The sequence below is a fragment of the Phalangium opilio genome, unplaced genomic scaffold, assembly GCF_054372755.1.
Source record: "Phalangium opilio isolate 3A_F unplaced genomic scaffold, DU_Popi_V2 ptg000022l_1, whole genome shotgun sequence".
Classification (NCBI taxonomy): domain Eukaryota; kingdom Metazoa; phylum Arthropoda; class Arachnida; order Opiliones; family Phalangiidae; genus Phalangium; species Phalangium opilio.
Genome location: NW_028324154.1, coordinates 787,501 through 805,478, shown reverse-complemented (window position 1 = coordinate 805,478; position 17,978 = coordinate 787,501). Strand labels below are relative to the sequence as shown.

General features: G+C 43.5%; 8 non-coding genes across 8 annotated transcripts; all 8 read left to right on the top strand.

The window, feature by feature from the left end:
• The first annotated feature begins 653 nt into the window (after positions 1 to 653).
• On the top strand, positions 654 to 725 carry TRNAC-GCA (transfer RNA cysteine (anticodon GCA)). Its single transcript has one exon. It is a non-coding gene; the product is annotated as a tRNA-Cys (tRNA).
• Positions 726 to 3,098: 2,373 nt separating this feature from the next.
• TRNAC-GCA (transfer RNA cysteine (anticodon GCA)) lies at positions 3,099 to 3,170 on the top strand. Its single transcript has one exon. It is a non-coding gene; the product is annotated as a tRNA-Cys (tRNA).
• Positions 3,171 to 6,182: 3,012 nt separating this feature from the next.
• Positions 6,183 to 6,254, top strand: TRNAC-GCA (transfer RNA cysteine (anticodon GCA)). The gene has a single exon. It is a non-coding gene; the product is annotated as a tRNA-Cys (tRNA).
• A 569-nt stretch (positions 6,255 to 6,823) lies between these two features.
• TRNAC-GCA (transfer RNA cysteine (anticodon GCA)) lies at positions 6,824 to 6,895 on the top strand. Its single transcript has one exon. It is a non-coding gene; the product is annotated as a tRNA-Cys (tRNA).
• A 2,372-nt stretch (positions 6,896 to 9,267) lies between these two features.
• Positions 9,268 to 9,339, top strand: TRNAC-GCA (transfer RNA cysteine (anticodon GCA)). Its single transcript has one exon. It is a non-coding gene; the product is annotated as a tRNA-Cys (tRNA).
• Positions 9,340 to 12,351: 3,012 nt separating this feature from the next.
• On the top strand, positions 12,352 to 12,423 carry TRNAC-GCA (transfer RNA cysteine (anticodon GCA)). The gene has a single exon. It is a non-coding gene; the product is annotated as a tRNA-Cys (tRNA).
• A 569-nt stretch (positions 12,424 to 12,992) lies between these two features.
• On the top strand, positions 12,993 to 13,064 carry TRNAC-GCA (transfer RNA cysteine (anticodon GCA)). Its single transcript has one exon. It is a non-coding gene; the product is annotated as a tRNA-Cys (tRNA).
• A 2,372-nt stretch (positions 13,065 to 15,436) lies between these two features.
• Positions 15,437 to 15,508, top strand: TRNAC-GCA (transfer RNA cysteine (anticodon GCA)). The gene has a single exon. It is a non-coding gene; the product is annotated as a tRNA-Cys (tRNA).
• The last annotated feature ends 2,470 nt before the right edge of the window (positions 15,509 to 17,978 follow it).

The following is a 17,978-nucleotide window of genomic DNA, read 5'->3' as shown; positions in this document are numbered from 1 at the left end:
TGGACAAGAGGGAATACCTCAGTGGTAGAGCATTCGACTGCAGATCGAGAGGTCCTTGGTTCAAGCCCGAGTTCCCCCTGTAACAGCACGGAGCATTGCCTTTATTTTGCGTAATTAGACATTACGGTTACGGTTATGAAAAAGGGGGAATAGCTCAGTGGTAGAGCATTCTACTGCAGATCGAGAGGTTCTTGGTTCAAACCCGAGTTCATCCTGTAACAGCACGGAGCATTGCCTTTATATTACATAATTAGACATTACGGTTATGAACAAGGGGGAACTGCTCAGTGGTAGAGCATTCGACTGCAGATCGAGAGGTCCTTGGTTCAAACCCGAATTCCCCCTGTAAAAGCACGGATCATTGCCTTTATTTTAGTTAATTAGACATTACGGTTATGAACAGGGAAATAGCTCAGTGGAGGAGCATTCCACTGCAGATCGAGAGGTCCTTGGTTCAAACTGAGTTCCCTTGTAACAGCACTGATCATTTCGTTTATTTTAGTTAATTAGTCATAATAGACAAGAGGGAATACCTCAGTGGTAGAGCATTCGACTGCAAATCGAGAGGTCCTTGGTTCAAACCCGAGTTCCCCCTGTAACAGCACGGAGCATTGCCTTTATTTTACGTAATTAGACATTACGGTTATGGACAAGGGGGAATAGCTCAGTGGTAGAGCATTCGACTGCAGATCGAGAGGTCCTTGGTTCAAGCCCGAGTTCCCCCTGTAAAAGCACGGATCATTGCCTTTATTTTAGTTAATTAGACATTACGGTTTTAAACAAGGAGGAATAGCTCAGTGGTAGAGCATTCGACTGCAGATCGAGAGATCTTTGGTTCAAACCCGAGTTCCCCCTGTAACAGCACTGATCATTGCCTTTATTTTAGTTAATTAGACATTACGGTTATGAACAAGGAAGAATAGCTCAGTGGTAGAGCATTCGACTGCAGATCGAGAGCTCTTTGGTTCAAACCCGAGTTCCCCTGTAACAGCACTGATCATTGCCTTTATTTTATTAAATTAGACATTACGGTTATGAACAAGGGGAAATAGCTCAGTGGACGAGCATTCCACTGCAGATCGAGAGGTCCTTGGTTCAAACTGAGTTCCCTTATAACAGCACTGATCATTTCGTTTATTTTAGTTAATTAGCCATAATGGACAAGAGGGAATACCTCAGTGGTAGAGCATTCGACTGCAGATCGAGAGGTCCTTGGTTCAAGCCCGAGTTCCCCCTGTAACAGCACGGAGCATTGCCTTTATTTTGCGTAATTAGACATTACGGTTACGGTTATGAAAAAGGGGGAATAGCTCAGTGGTAGAGCATTCTACTGCAGATCGAGAGGTTCTTGGTTCAAACCCGAGTTCATCCTGTAACAGCACGGAGCATTGCCTTTATATTACATAATTAGACATTACGGTTATGAACAAGGGGGAACTGCTCAGTGGTAGAGCATTCGACTGCAGATCGAGAGGTCCTTGGTTCAAATCCGAATTCCCCCTGTAAAAGCACGGATCATTGCCTTTATTTTAGTTAATTAGACATTACGGTTATGAAAAGGGAAATAGCTCAGTGGAGGAGCATTCCACTGCAGATCGAGAGGTCCTTGGTTCAAACTGAGTTCCCTTGTAACAGCACTGATCATTTCGTTTATTTTAGTTAATTAGTCATAATAGACAAGAGGGAATACCTCAGTGGTAGAGCATTCGACTGCAAATCGAGAGGTCCTTGGTTCAAACCCGAGTTCCCCCTGTAACAGCACGGAGCATTGCCTTTATTTTACGTAATTAGACATTACGGTTATGGACAAGGGGGAATAGCTCAGTGGTAGAGCATTCGACTGCAGATCGAGAGATCTTTGGTTCAAACCCGAGTTCCCCCTGTAACAGCACTGATCATTGCCTTTATTTTAGTTAATTAGGCATTACGGTTATGAACAAGGGGGAATAGCTCAGTGGTAGAGTATTCGACTGCAGATCGAGAGGTCCTTGGTTCAAACCCGAGTTCATCATGTAACAGCACGGAGCATTGCCTTTATTTTACATAATTAGACATTACGGTTATGAACAAGGGGGAATAGCTCAGTGGTAGAGCATTCGACTGCAGATCGAGAGGTCCTTGGTTCAAACCCGAATTCCCCTGTAAAAGCACGGATCATTGCCTTTATTTTAGTTAATTAGACATTACCGTTATGAACAAGGAGGAATACCTCAGTGGTAGAGCATTCGACTGCAGATCGAGAGCTCTTTGGTTCAAACCCGAGTTCCCCCTGTAACAGCACTGATCATTGCCTTTATTTTATTTAATTAGACATTACGGTTATGAACAAGGGGAAATAGCTCAGTGGACGAGCATTCCACTGCAGATCGAGAGGTCCTTGGTTCAAACTGAGTTCCCTTGTAACAGCACTGATCATTTCGTTTATTTTAGTTAATTAGCCATAATGGACAAGAGGGAATACCTCAGTGGTAGAGCATTCGACTGCAGATCGAGAGGTCCTTGGTTCAAGCCCGAGTTCGCCCTGTAACAGCACGGAGCATTGCCTTTATTTTACGTAATTAGACATTACGGTTACGGTTATGAAAAAGGGGGAATAGCTCAGTGGTAGAGCATTCTACTGCAGATCGAGAGGTTCTTGGTTCAAACCCGAGTTCATCCTGTAACAGCACGGAGCATTGCCTTTATATTACATAATTAGACATTACGGTTATGAACAAGGGGGAACTGCTCAGTGGTAGAGCATTCGACTGCAGATCGAGAGGTCCTTGGTTCAAACCCGAATTCCCCTCTGTAAAAGCACGGATCATTGCCTTTATTTTAGTTAATTAGACATTACGGTTATGAACAGGGAAATAGCTCAGTGGAGGAGCATTCCACTGCAGATCGAGAGGTCCTTGGTTCAAACTGAGTTCCCTTGTAACAGCACTGATCATTTCGTTTATTTTAGTTAATTAGTCATAATAGTCAAGAGGGAATACCTCAGTGGTAGAGCATTCGACTGCAAATCGAGAGGTCCTTGGTTCAAACCCGAGTTCCCCCTGTAACAGCACGGAGCATTGCCTTTATTTTACGTAATTAGACATTACGGTTATGGACAAGGGGGAATAGCTCAGTGGTAGAGCATTCGACTGCAGATCGAGAGGTCCTTGGTTCAAGCCCGAGTTCCCCCTGTAAAAGCACGGATCATTGCCTTTATTTTAGTTAATTAGACATTACGGTTATAAACAAGGAGGAATAGCTCAGTGGTAGAGCATTCGACTGCAGATCGAGAGATCTTTGGTTCAAACCCGAGTTCCCCCTGTAACAGCACTGATCATTGCCTTTATTTTAGTTAATTAGACATTACGGTTATGAACAAGGAAGAATAGCTCAGTGGTAGAGCATTCGACTGCAGATCGAGAGCTCTTTGGTTCAAACCCGAGTTCCCCTGTAACAGCACTGATCATTGCCTTTATTTTATTAAATTAGACATTACGGTTATGAACAAGGGGAAATAGCTCAGTGGACGAGCATTCCACTGCAGATCGAGAGGTCCTTGGTTCAAACTGAGTTCCCTTGTAACAGCACTGATCATTTCGTTTATTTTAGTTAATTAGCCATAATGGACAAGAGGGAATACCTCAGTGGTAGAGCATTCGACTGCAGATCGAGAGGTCCTTGGTTCAAGCCCGAGTTCCCCCTGTAACAGCACGGAGCATTGCCTTTATTTTGCGTAATTAGACATTACGGTTACGGTTATGAAAAAGGGGGAATAGCTCAGTGGTAGAGCATTCTACTGCAGATCGAGAGGTTCTTGGTTCAAACCCGAGTTCATCCTATAACAGCACGGAGCATTGCCTTTATATTACATAATTAGACATTACGGTTATGAACAAGGGGGAACTGCTCAGTGGTAGAGCATTCGACTGCAGATCGAGAGGTCCTTGGTTCAAACCCGAATTCCCCCTGTAAAAGCACGGATCATTGCCTTTATTTTAGTTAATTAGACATTACGGTTATGAAAAGGGAAATAGCTCAGTGGAGGAGCATTCCACTGCAGATCGAGAGGTCCTTGGTTCAAACTGAGTTCCCTTGTGACAGCACTGATCATTTCGTTTATTTTAGTTAATTAGTCATAATAGACAAGAGGGAATACCTCAGTGGTAGAGCATTCGACTGCAAATCGAGAGGTCCTTGGTTCAAACCCGAGTTCCCCCTGTAACAGCACGGAGCATTGCCTTTATTTTACGTAATTAGACATTACGGTTATGGACAAGGGGGAATAGCTCAGTGGTAGAGCATTCGACTGCAGATCGAGAGATCTTTGGTTCAAACCCGAGTTCCCCCTGTAACAGCACTGATCATTGCCTTTATTTTAGTTAATTAGACATTACGGTTATGAACAAGGGGGAATAGCTCAGTGGTAGAGTATTCGACTGCAGATCGAGAGGTCCTTGGTTCAAACCCGAGTTCATCATGTAACAGCACGGAGCATTGCCTTTATTTTACATAATTAGACATTACGGTTATGAACAAGGGGGAACTGCTCAGTGGTAGAGCATTCGACTGCAGATCGAGAGGTCCTTGGTTCAAACCCGAATTCCCCCTGTAAAAGCACGGATCATTGCCTTTATTTTAGTTAATTAGACATTACGGTTATGAACAGGGAAATAGCTCAGTGGAGGAGCATTCCACTGCAGATCGAGAGGTCCTTGGTTCAAACTGAGTTCCCTTGTAACAGCACTGATCATTTCGTTTATTTTAGTTAATTAGTCATAATAGAAAAGAGGGAATACCTCAGTGGTAGAGCATTCGACTGCAAATCAAGAGGTCCTTGGTTCAAACCCGAGTTCCCCCTGTAACAGCACGGAGCATTGCCTTTATTTTACGTAATTAGACATTACGGTTATGGACAAGGGGGAATAGCTCAGTGGTAGAGCATTCGACTGCAGATCGAGAGATCTTTGGTTCAAACCCGAGTTCCCCCTGTAACAGCACTGATCATTGCCTTTATTTTAGTTAATTAGACATTACGGTTATGAACAAGGGGGAATAGCTCAGTGGTAGAGTATTCGACTGCAGATCGAGAGGTCCTTGGTTCAAACCCGAGTTCATCATGTAACAGCACGGAGCATTGCCTTTATTTTACATAATTAGACATTACGGTTATGAACAAGGGGGAATAGCTCAGTGGTAGAGCATTCGACTGCAGATCGAGAGGTCCTTGGTTCAAACCCGAATTCCCCTGTAAAAGCACGGATCATTGCCTTTATTTTAGTTAATTAGACATTACGGTTATGAACAAGGAGGAATACCTCAGTGGTAGAGCATTCGACTGCAGATCGAGAGCTCTTTGGTTCAAACCCGAGTTCCCCCTGTAACAGCACTGATCATTGCCTTTATTTTATTTAATTAGACATTACGGTTATGAACAAGGGGAAATAGCTCAGTGGACGAGCATTCCACTGCAGATCGAGAGGTCCTTGGTTCAAACTGAGTTCCCTTGTAACAGCACTGATCATTTCGTTTATTTTAGTTAATTAGCCATAATGGACAAGAGGGAATACCTCAGTGGTAGAGCATTCGACTGCAGATCGAGAGGTCCTTGGTTCAAGCCCGAGTTCCCCCTGTAACAGCACGGAGCATTGCCTTTATTTTACGTAATTAGACATTACGGTTACGGTTATGAAAAAGGGGGAATAGCTCAGTGGTAGAGCATTCTACTGCAGATCGAGAGGTTCTTGGTTCAAACCCGAGTTCATCCTGTAACAGCACGGAGCATTGCCTTTATATTACATAATTAGACATTACGGTTATGAACAAGGGGGAACTGCTCAGTGGTAGAGCATTCGACTGCAGATCGAGAGGTCCTTGGTTCAAACCCGAATTCCCCCTGTAAAAGCACGGATCATTGCCTTTATTTTAGTTAATTAGACATTACGGTTATGAACAGGGAAATAGCTCAGTGGAGGAGCATTCCACTGCAGATCGAGAAGTCCTTGGTTCAAACTGAGTTCCCTTGTAACAGCACTGATCATTTCGTTTATTTTAGTTAATTAGTCATAATAGACAAGAGGGAATACCTCAGTGGTAGAGCATTCGACTGCAAATCGAGAGGTCCTTGGTTCAAACCCGAGTTCCCCCTGTAACAGCACGGAGCATTGCCTTTATTTTACGTAATTAGACATTACGGTTATGGACAAGGGGGAATAGCTCAGTGGTAGAGCATTCGACTGCAGATCGAGAGGTCCTTGGTTCAAGCCCGAGTTCCCCCTGTAAAAGCACGGATCATTGCCTTTATTTTAGTTAATTAGACATTACGGTTTTAAACAAGGAGGAATAGCTCAGTGGTAGAGCATTCGACTGCAGATCGAGAGATCTTTGGTTCAAACCCGAGTTCCCCCTGTAACAGCACTGATCATTGCCTTTATTTTAGTTAATTAGACATTACGGTTATGAACAAGGAAGAATAGCTCAGTGGTAGAGCATTCGACTGCAGATCGAGAGCTCTTTGGTTCAAACCCGAGTTCCCCTGTAACAGCACTGATCATTGCCTTTATTTTATTAAATTAGACATTACGGTTATGAACAAGGGGAAATAGCTCAGTGGACGAGCATTCCACTGCAGATCGAGAGGTCCTTGGTTCAAACTGAGTTCCCTTATAACAGCACTGATCATTTCGTTTATTTTAGTTAATTAGCCATAATGGACAAGAGGGAATACCTCAGTGGTAGAGCATTCGACTGCAGATCGAGAGGTCCTTGGTTCAAGCCCGAGTTCCCCCTGTAACAGCACGGAGCATTGCCTTTATTTTACGTAATTAGACATTACGGTTATGGACAAGGGGGAATAGCTCAGTGGTAGAGCATTCGACTGCAGATCGAGAGGTCCTTGGTTCAAGCCCGAGTTCCCCCTGTAAAAGCACGGATCATTGCCTTTATTTTAGTTAATTAGACATTACGGTTTTAAACAAGGAGGAATAGCTCAGTGGTAGAGCATTCGACTGCAGATCGAGAGATCTTTGGTTCAAACCCGAGTTCCCCCTGTAACAGCACTGATCATTGCCTTTATTTTAGTTAATTAGACATTACGGTTATGAACAAGGAAGAATAGCTCAGTGGTAGAGCATTCGACTGCAGATCGAGAGCTCTTTGGTTCAAACCCGAGTTCCCCTGTAACAGCACTGATCATTGCCTTTATTTTATTAAATTAGACATTACGGTTATGAACAAGGGGAAATAGCTCAGTGGACGAGCATTCCACTGCAGATCGAGAGGTCCTTGGTTCAAACTGAGTTCCCTTATAACAGCACTGATCATTTCGTTTATTTTAGTTAATTAGCCATAATGGACAAGAGGGAATACCTCAGTGGTAGAGCATTCGACTGCAGATCGAGAGGTCCTTGGTTCAAGCCCGAGTTCCCCCTGTAACAGCACGGAGCATTGCCTTTATTTTGCGTAATTAGACATTACGGTTACGGTTATGAAAAAGGGGGAATAGCTCAGTGGTAGAGCATTCTACTGCAGATCGAGAGGTTCTTGGTTCAAACCCGAGTTCATCCTGTAACAGCACGGAGCATTGCCTTTATATTACATAATTAGACATTACGGTTATGAACAAGGGGGAACTGCTCAGTGGTAGAGCATTCGACTGCAGATCGAGAGGTCCTTGGTTCAAATCCGAATTCCCCCTGTAAAAGCACGGATCATTGCCTTTATTTTAGTTAATTAGACATTACGGTTATGAAAAGGGAAATAGCTCAGTGGAGGAGCATTCCACTGCAGATCGAGAGGTCCTTGGTTCAAACTGAGTTCCCTTGTAACAGCACTGATCATTTCGTTTATTTTAGTTAATTAGTCATAATAGACAAGAGGGAATACCTCAGTGGTAGAGCATTCGACTGCAAATCGAGAGGTCCTTGGTTCAAACCCGAGTTCCCCCTGTAACAGCACGGAGCATTGCCTTTATTTTACGTAATTAGACATTACGGTTATGGACAAGGGGGAATAGCTCAGTGGTAGAGCATTCGACTGCAGATCGAGAGATCTTTGGTTCAAACCCGAGTTCCCCCTGTAACAGCACTGATCATTGCCTTTATTTTAGTTAATTAGACATTACGGTTATGAACAAGGGGGAATAGCTCAGTGGTAGAGTATTCGACTGCAGATCGAGAGGTCCTTGGTTCAAACCCGAGTTCATCATGTAACAGCACGGAGCATTGCCTTTATTTTACATAATTAGACATTACGGTTATGAACAAGGGGGAATAGCTCAGTGGTAGAGCATTCGATTGCAGATCGAGAGGTCCTTGGTTCAAACCCGAATTCCCCTGTAAAAGCACGGATCATTGCCTTTATTTTAGTTAATTAGACATTACCGTTATGAACAAGGAGGAATACCTCAGTGGTAGAGCATTCGACTGCAGATCGAGAGCTCTTTGGTTCAAACCCGAGTTCCCCCTGTAACAGCACTGATCATTGCCTTTATTTTATTTAATTAGACATTACGGTTATGAACAAGGGGAAATAGCTCAGTGGACGAGCATTCCACTGCAGATCGAGAGGTCCTTGGTTCAAACTGAGTTCCCTTGTAACAGCACTGATCATTTCGTTTATTTTAGTTAATTAGCCATAATGGACAAGAGGGAATACCTCAGTGGTAGAGCATTCGACTGCAGATCGAGAGGTCCTTGGTTCAAGCCCGAGTTCGCCCTGTAACAGCACGGAGCATTGCCTTTATTTTACGTAATTAGACATTACGGTTACGGTTATGAAAAAGGGGGAATAGCTCAGTGGTAGAGCATTCTACTGCAGATCGAGAGGTTCTTGGTTCAAACCCGAGTTCATCCTGTAACAGCACGGAGCATTGCCTTTATATTACATAATTAGACATTACGGTTATGAACAAGGGGGAACTGCTCAGTGGTAGAGCATTCGACTGCAGATCGAGAGGTCCTTGGTTCAAACCCGAATTCCCCCTGTAAAAGCACGGATCATTGCCTTTATTTTAGTTAATTAGACATTACGGTTATGAACAGGGAAATAGCTCAGTGGAGGAGCATTCCACTGCAGATCGAGAGGTCCTTGGTTCAAACTGAGTTCCCTTGTAACAGCACTGATCATTTCGTTTATTTTAGTTAATTAGACATAATAGTCAAGAGGGAATACCTCAGTGGTAGAGCATTCGACTGCAAATCGAGAGGTCCTTGGTTCAAACCCGAGTTCCCCCTGTAACAGCACGGAGCATTGCCTTTATTTTACGTAATTAGACATTACGGTTATGGACAAGGGGGAATAGCTCAGTGGTAGAGCATTCGACTGCAGATCGAGAGGTCCTTGGTTCAAGCCCGAGTTCCCCCTGTAAAAGCACGGATCATTGCCTTTATTTTAGTTAATTAGACATTACGGTTATAAACAAGGAGGAATAGCTCAGTGGTAGAGCATTCGACTGCAGATCGAGAGATCTTTGGTTCAAACCCGAGTTCCCCCTGTAACAGCACTGATCATTGCCTTTATTTTAGTTAATTAGACATTACGGTTATGAACAAGGAAGAATAGCTCAGTGGTAGAGCATTCGACTGCAGATCAAGAGCTCTTTGGTTCAAACCCGAGTTCCCCTGTAACAGCACTGATCATTGCCTTTATTTTATTAAATTAGACATTACGGTTATGAACAAGGGGAAATAGCTCAGTGGACGAGCATTCCACTGCAGATCGAGAGGTCCTTGGTTCAAACTGAGTTCCCTTGTAACAGCACTGATCATTTCGTTTATTTTAGTTAATTAGCCATAATGGACAAGAGGGAATACCTCAGTGGTAGAGCATTCGACTGCAGATCGAGAGGTCCTTGGTTCAAGCCCGAGTTCCCCCTGTAACAGCACGGAGCATTGCCTTTATTTTGCGTAATTAGACATTACGGTTACGGCTATGAAAAAGGGGGAATAGCTCAGTGGTAGAGCATTCTACTGCAGATCGAGAGGTTCTTGGTTCAAACCCGAGTTCATCCTGTAACAGCACGGAGCATTGCCTTTATATTACATAATTAGACATTACGGTTATGAACAAGGGGGAACTGCTCAGTGGTAGAGCATTCGACTGCAGATCGAGAGGTCCTTGGTTCAAACCCGAATTCCCCCTGTAAAAGCACGGATCATTGCCTTTATTTTAGTTAATTAGACATTACGGTTATGAAAAGGGAAATAGCTCAGTGGAGGAGCATTCCACTGCAGATCGAGAGGTCCTTGGTTCAAACTGAGTTCCCTTGTGACAGCACTGATCATTTCGTTTATTTTAGTTAATTAGTCATAATAGACAAGAGGGAATACCTCAGTGGTAGAGCATTCGACTGCAAATCGAGAGGTCCTTGGTTCAAACCCGAGTTCCCCCTGTAACAGCACGGAGCATTGCCTTTATTTTACGTAATTAGACATTACGGTTATGGACAAGGGGGAATAGCTCAGTGGTAGAGCATTCGACTGCAGATCGAGAGATCTTTGGTTCAAACCCGAGTTCCCCCTGTAACAGCACTGATCATTGCCTTTATTTTAGTTAATTAGACATTACGGTTATGAACAAGGGGGAATAGCTCAGTGGTAGAGTATTCGACTGCAGATCGAGAGGTCCTTGGTTCAAACCCGAGTTCATCATGTAACAGCACGGAGCATTGCCTTTATTTTACATAATTAGACATTACGGTTATGAACAAGGGGGAACTGCTCAGTGGTAGAGCATTCGACTGCAGATCGAGAGGTCCTTGGTTCAAACCCGAATTCCCCCTGTAAAAGCACGGATCATTGCCTTTATTTTAGTTAATTAGACATTACGGTTATGAACAGGGAAATAGCTCAGTGGAGGAGCATTCCACTGCAGATCGAGAGGTCCTTGGTTCAAACTGAGTTCCCTTGTAACAGCACTGATCATTTCGTTTATTTTAGTTAATTAGTCATAATAGAAAAGAGGGAATACCTCAGTGGTAGAGCATTCGACTGCAAATCGAGAGGTCCTTGGTTCAAACCCGAGTTCCCCCTGTAACAGCACGGAGCATTGCCTTTATTTTACGTAATTAGACATTACGGTTATGGACAAGGGGGAATAGCTCAGTGGTAGAGCATTCGACTGCAGATCGAGAGATCTTTGGTTCAAACCCGAGTTCCCCCTGTAACAGCACTGATCATTGCCTTTATTTTAGTTAATTAGACATTACGGTTATGAACAAGGGGGAATAGCTCAGTGGTAGAGTATTCGACTGCAGATCGAGAGGTCCTTGGTTCAAACCCGAGTTCATCATGTAACAGCACGGAGCATTGCCTTTATTTTACATAATTAGACATTACGGTTATGAACAAGGGGGAATAGCTCAGTGGTAGAGCATTCGACTGCAGATCGAGAGGTCCTTGGTTCAAACCCGAATTCCCCTGTAAAAGCACGGATCATTGCCTTTATTTTAGTTAATTAGACATTACGGTTATGAACAAGGAGGAATACCTCAGTGGTAGAGCATTCGACTGCAGATCGAGAGCTCTTTGGTTCAAACCCGAGTTCCCCCTGTAACAGCACTGATCATTGCCTTTATTTTATTTAATTAGACATTACGGTTATGAACAAGGGGAAATAGCTCAGTGGACGAGCATTCCACTGCAGATCGAGAGGTCCTTGGTTCAAACTGAGTTCCCTTGTAACAGCACTGATCATTTCGTTTATTTTAGTTAATTAGCCATAATGGACAAGAGGGAATACCTCAGTGGTAGAGCATTCGACTGCAGATCGAGAGGTCCTTGGTTCAAGCCCGAGTTCCCCCTGTAACAGCACGGAGCATTGCCTTTATTTTACGTAATTAGACATTACGGTTACGGTTATGAAAAAGGGGGAATAGCTCAGTGGTAGAGCATTCTACTGCAGATCGAGAGGTTCTTGGTTCAAACCCGAGTTCATCCTGTAACAGCACGGAGCATTGCCTTTATATTACATAATTAGACATTACGGTTATGAACAAGGGGGAACTGCTCAGTGGTAGAGCATTCGACTGCAGATCGAGAGGTCCTTGGTTCAAACCCGAATTCCCCCTGTAAAAGCACGGATCATTGCCTTTATTTTAGTTAATTAGACATTACGGTTATGAACAGGGAAATAGCTCAGTGGAGGAGCATTCCACTGCAGATCGAGAGGTCCTTGGTTCAAACTGAGTTCCCTTGTAACAGCACTGATCATTTCGTTTATTTTAGTTAATTAGTCATAATAGACAAGAGGGAATACCTCAGTGGTAGAGCATTCGACTGCAAATCGAGAGGTCCTTGGTTCAAACCCGAGTTCCCCCTGTAACAGCACGGAGCATTGCCTTTATTTTACGTAATTAGACATTACGGTTATGGACAAGGGGGAATAGCTCAGTGGTAGAGCATTCGACTGCAGATCGAGAGGTCCTTGGTTCAAGCCCGAGTTCCCCCTGTAAAAGCACGGATCATTGCCTTTATTTTAGTTAATTAGACATTACGGTTTTAAACAAGGAGGAATAGCTCAGTGGTAGAGCATTCGACTGCAGATCGAGAGATCTTTGGTTCAAACCCGAGTTCCCCCTGTAACAGCACTGATCATTGCCTTTATTTTAGTTAATTAGACATTACGGTTATGAACAAGGAAGAATAGCTCAGTGGTAGAGCATTCGACTGCAGATCGAGAGCTCTTTGGTTCAAACCCGAGTTCCCCTGTAACAGCACTGATCATTGCCTTTATTTTATTAAATTAGACATTACGGTTATGAACAAGGGGAAATAGCTCAGTGGACGAGCATTCCACTGCAGATCGAGAGGTCCTTGGTTCAAACTGAGTTCCCTTATAACAGCACTGATCATTTCGTTTATTTTAGTTAATTAGCCATAATGGACAAGAGGGAATACCTCAGTGGTAGAGCATTCGACTGCAGATCGAGAGGTCCTTGGTTCAAGCCCGAGTTCCCCCTGTAACAGCACGGAGCATTGCCTTTATTTTACGTAATTAGACATTACGGTTATGGACAAGGGGGAATAGCTCAGTGGTAGAGCATTCGACTGCAGATCGAGAGGTCCTTGGTTCAAGCCCGAGTTCCCCCTGTAAAAGCACGGATCATTGCCTTTATTTTAGTTAATTAGACATTACGGTTTTAAACAAGGAGGAATAGCTCAGTGGTAGAGCATTCGACTGCAGATCGAGAGATCTTTGGTTCAAACCCGAGTTCCCCCTGTAACAGCACTGATCATTGCCTTTATTTTAGTTAATTAGACATTACGGTTATGAACAAGGAAGAATAGCTCAGTGGTAGAGCATTCGACTGCAGATCGAGAGCTCTTTGGTTCAAACCCGAGTTCCCCTGTAACAGCACTGATCATTGCCTTTATTTTATTAAATTAGACATTACGGTTATGAACAAGGGGAAATAGCTCAGTGGACGAGCATTCCACTGCAGATCGAGAGGTCCTTGGTTCAAACTGAGTTCCCTTATAACAGCACTGATCATTTCGTTTATTTTAGTTAATTAGCCATAATGGACAAGAGGGAATACCTCAGTGGTAGAGCATTCGACTGCAGATCGAGAGGTCCTTGGTTCATGCCCGAGTTCCCCCTGTAACAGCACGGAGCATTGCCTTTATTTTGCGTAATTAGACATTACGGTTACGGTTATGAAAAAGGGGGAATAGCTCAGTGGTAGAGCATTCTACTGCAGATCGAGAGGTTCTTGGTTCAAACCCGAGTTCATCCTGTAACAGCACGGAGCATTGCCTTTATATTACATAATTAGACATTACGGTTATGAACAAGGGGGAACTGCTCAGTGGTAGAGCATTCGACTGCAGATCGAGAGGTCCTTGGTTCAAATCCGAATTCCCCCTGTAAAAGCACGGATCATTGCCTTTATTTTAGTTAATTAGACATTACGGTTATGAAAAGGGAAATAGCTCAGTGGAGGAGCATTCCACTGCAGATCGAGAGGTCCTTGGTTCAAACTGAGTTCCCTTGTAACAGCACTGATCATTTCGTTTATTTTAGTTAATTAGTCATAATAGACAAGAGGGAATACCTCAGTGGTAGAGCATTCGACTGCAAATCGAGAGGTCCTTGGTTCAAACCCGAGTTCCCCCTGTAACAGCACGGAGCATTGCCTTTATTTTACGTAATTAGACATTACGGTTATGGACAAGGGGGAATAGCTCAGTGGTAGAGCATTCGACTGCAGATCGAGAGATCTTTGGTTCAAACCCGAGTTCCCCCTGTAACAGCACTGATCATTGCCTTTATTTTAGTTAATTAGACATTACGGTTATGAACAAGGGGGAATAGCTCAGTGGTAGAGTATTCGACTGCAGATCGAGAGGTCCTTGGTTCAAACCCGAGTTCATCATGTAACAGCACGGAGCATTGCCTTTATTTTACATAATTAGACATTACGGTTATGAACAAGGGGGAATAGCTCAGTGGTAGAGCATTCGACTGCAGATCGAGAGGTCCTTGGTTCAAACCCGAATTCCCCTGTAAAAGCACGGATCATTGCCTTTATTTTAGTTAATTAGACATTACCGTTATGAACAAGGAGGAATACCTCAGTGGTAGAGCATTCGACTGCAGATCGAGAGCTCTTTGGTTCAAACCCGAGTTCCCCCTGTAACAGCACTGATCATTGCCTTTATTTTATTTAATTAGACATTACGGTTATGAACAAGGGGAAATAGCTCAGTGGACGAGCATTCCACTGCAGATCGAGAGGTCCTTGGTTCAAACTGAGTTCCCTTGTAACAGCACTGATCATTTCGTTTATTTTAGTTAATTAGCCATAATGGACAAGAGGGAATACCTCAGTGGTAGAGCATTCGACTGCAGATCGAGAGGTCCTTGGTTCAAGCCCGAGTTCGCCCTGTAACAGCACGGAGCATTGCCTTTATTTTACGTAATTAGACATTACGGTTACGGTTATGAAAAAGGGGGAATAGCTCAGTGGTAGAGCATTCTACTGCAGATCGAGAGGTTCTTGGTTCAAACCCGAGTTCATCCTGTAACAGCACGGAGCATTGCCTTTATATTACATAATTAGACATTACGGTTATGAACAAGGGGGAACTGCTCAGTGGTAGAGCATTCGACTGCAGATCGAGAGGTCCTTGGTTCAAACCCGAATTCCCCCTGTAAAAGCACGGATCATTGCCTTTATTTTAGTTAATTAGACATTACGGTTATGAACAGGGAAATAGCTCAGTGGAGGAGCATTCCACTGCAGATCGAGAGGTCCTTGGTTCAAACTGAGTTCCCTTGTAACAGCACTGATCATTTCGTTTATTTTAGTTAATTAGTCATAATAGTCAAGAGGGAATACCTCAGTGGTAGAGCATTCGACTGCAAATCGAGAGGTCCTTGGTTCAAACCCGAGTTCCCCCTGTAACAGCACGGAGCATTGCCTTTATTTTACGTAATTAGACATTACGGTTATGGACAAGGGGGAATAGCTCAGTGGTAGAGCATTCGACTGCAGATCGAGAGGTCCTTGGTTCAAGCCCGAGTTCCCCCTGTAAAAGCACGGATCATTGCCTTTATTTTAGTTAATTAGACATTACGGTTATAAACAAGGAGGAATAGCTCAGTGGTAGAGCATTCGACTGCAGATCGAGAGATCTTTGGTTCAAACCCGAGTTCCCCCTGTAACAGCACTGATCATTGCCTTTATTTTAGTTAATTAGACATTACGGTTATGAACAAGGAAGAATAGCTCAGTGGTAGAGCATTCGACTGCAGATCAAGAGCTCTTTGGTTCAAACCCGAGTTCCCCTGTAACAGCACTGATCATTGCCTTTATTTTATTAAATTAGACATTACGGTTATGAACAAGGGGAAATAGCTCAGTGGACGAGCATTCCACTGCAGATCGAGAGGTCCTTGGTTCAAACTGAGTTCCCTTGTAACAGCACTGATCATTTCGTTTATTTTAGTTAATTAGCCATAATGGACAAGAGGGAATACCTCAGTGGTAGAGCATTCGACTGCAGATCGAGAGGTCCTTGGTTCAAGCCCGAGTTCCCCCTGTAACAGCACGGAGCATTGCCTTTATTTTGCGTAATTAGACATTACGGTTACGGCTATGAAAAAGGGGGAATAGCTCAGTGGTAGAGCATTCTACTGCAGATCGAGAGGTTCTTGGTTCAAACCCGAGTTCATCCTGTAACAGCACGGAGCATTGCCTTTATATTACATAATTAGACATTACGGTTATGAACAAGGGGGAACTGCTCAGTGGTAGAGCATTCGACTGCAGATCGAGAGGTCCTTGGTTCAAACCCGAATTCCCCCTGTAAAAGCACGGATCATTGCCTTTATTTTAGTTAATTAGACATTACGGTTATGAAAAGGGAAATAGCTCAGTGGAGGAGCATTCCACTGCAGATCGAGAGGTCCTTGGTTCAAACTGAGTTCCCTTGTAACAGCACTGATCATTTCGTTTATTTTAGTTAATTAGTCATAATAGACAAGAGGGAATACCTCAGTGGTAGAGCATTCGACTGCAAATCGAGAGGTCCTTGGTTCAAACCCGAGTTCCCCCTGTAACAGCACGGAGCATTGCCTTTATTTTACGTAATTAGACATTACGGTTATGGACAAGGGGGAATAGCTCAGTGGTAGAGCATTCGACTGCAGATCGAGAGATCTTTGGTTCAAACCCGAGTTCCCCCTGTAACAGCACTGATCATTGCCTTTATTTTAGTTAATTAGACATTACGGTTATGAACAAGGGGGAATAGCTCAGTGGTAGAGTATTCGACTGCAGATCGAGAGGTCCTTGGTTCAAACCCGAGTTCATCATGTAACAGCACGGAGCATTGCCTTTATTTTACATAATTAGACATTACGGTTATGAACAAGGGGGAATAGCTCAGTGGTAGAGCATTCGACTGCAGATCGAGAGGTCCTTGGTTCAAACCCGAATTCCCCTGTAAAAGCACGGATCATTGCCTTTATTTTAGTTAATTAGACATTACGGTTATGAACAAGGAGGAATACCTCAGTGGTAGAGCATTCGACTGCAGATCGAGAGCTCTTTGGTTCAAACCCGAGTTCCCCCTGTAACAGCACTGATCATTGCGTTTATTTTATTTAATTAGACATTACGGTTATGAACAGGGAAATAGCTCAGTGGAGGAGCATTCCACTGCAGATCGAGAGGTCCTTGGTTCAAACTGAGTTCCCTTGTAACAGCACCGATCATTTCGTTTATTTTAGTTAATTAGTCATAATAGACAAGAGGGAATACCTCAGTGGTAGAGCATTCGACTGCAGATCGAGAGGTCCTTGGTTCAAACCCGAGTTCCCCCTGTAAAAGCACGGATCATTGCCTTTATTTTAGTTAATTAGACATTAAGGTTATGAACAAGGAGGAATCACTCAGTGGTAGAGCATTCGACTGCAGATCGAGAGCTCTTTGGTTCAAACCCGAGTTCCCCCTGTAACAGCACGGATCATTGCCTTTATTTTAGTTAATTAGACATTACGGTTATGAACAAGGAAGAATAGCTCAGTGGTAGAGCATTCGACTGCAGATCGAGAGCTCTTTGGTTCAAACCCGAGTTCCCCTGTAACAGCACTGATCATTGCCTTTATTTTATTTAATTAGACATTACGGTTATGAAGAAGGGGAAATAGCTCAGTGGACGAGCATTCCACTGCAGATCGAGAGGTCCTTGGTTCAAACTGAGTTCCATTGTAACAGCACTGATCATTTCGTTTATTTTAGTTAATTAGTCATAATGGACAAGAGGGAATACCTCAGTGGTAGAGCATTCGACTGCAGATCGAGAGGTCCTTGGTTCAAGCCCGAGTTCCCCCTGTAACAGCACGGAGCATTGCCTTTATTTTACGTAATTAGACATTACAGTTACGGTTATGAAAAAGGGGGAATAGCTCAGTGGTAGAGCATTCTACTGCAGATCGAGAGGTTCTTGGTTCAAACCCAAGTTCATCCTGTAACAGCACGGAGCATTGCCTTTATA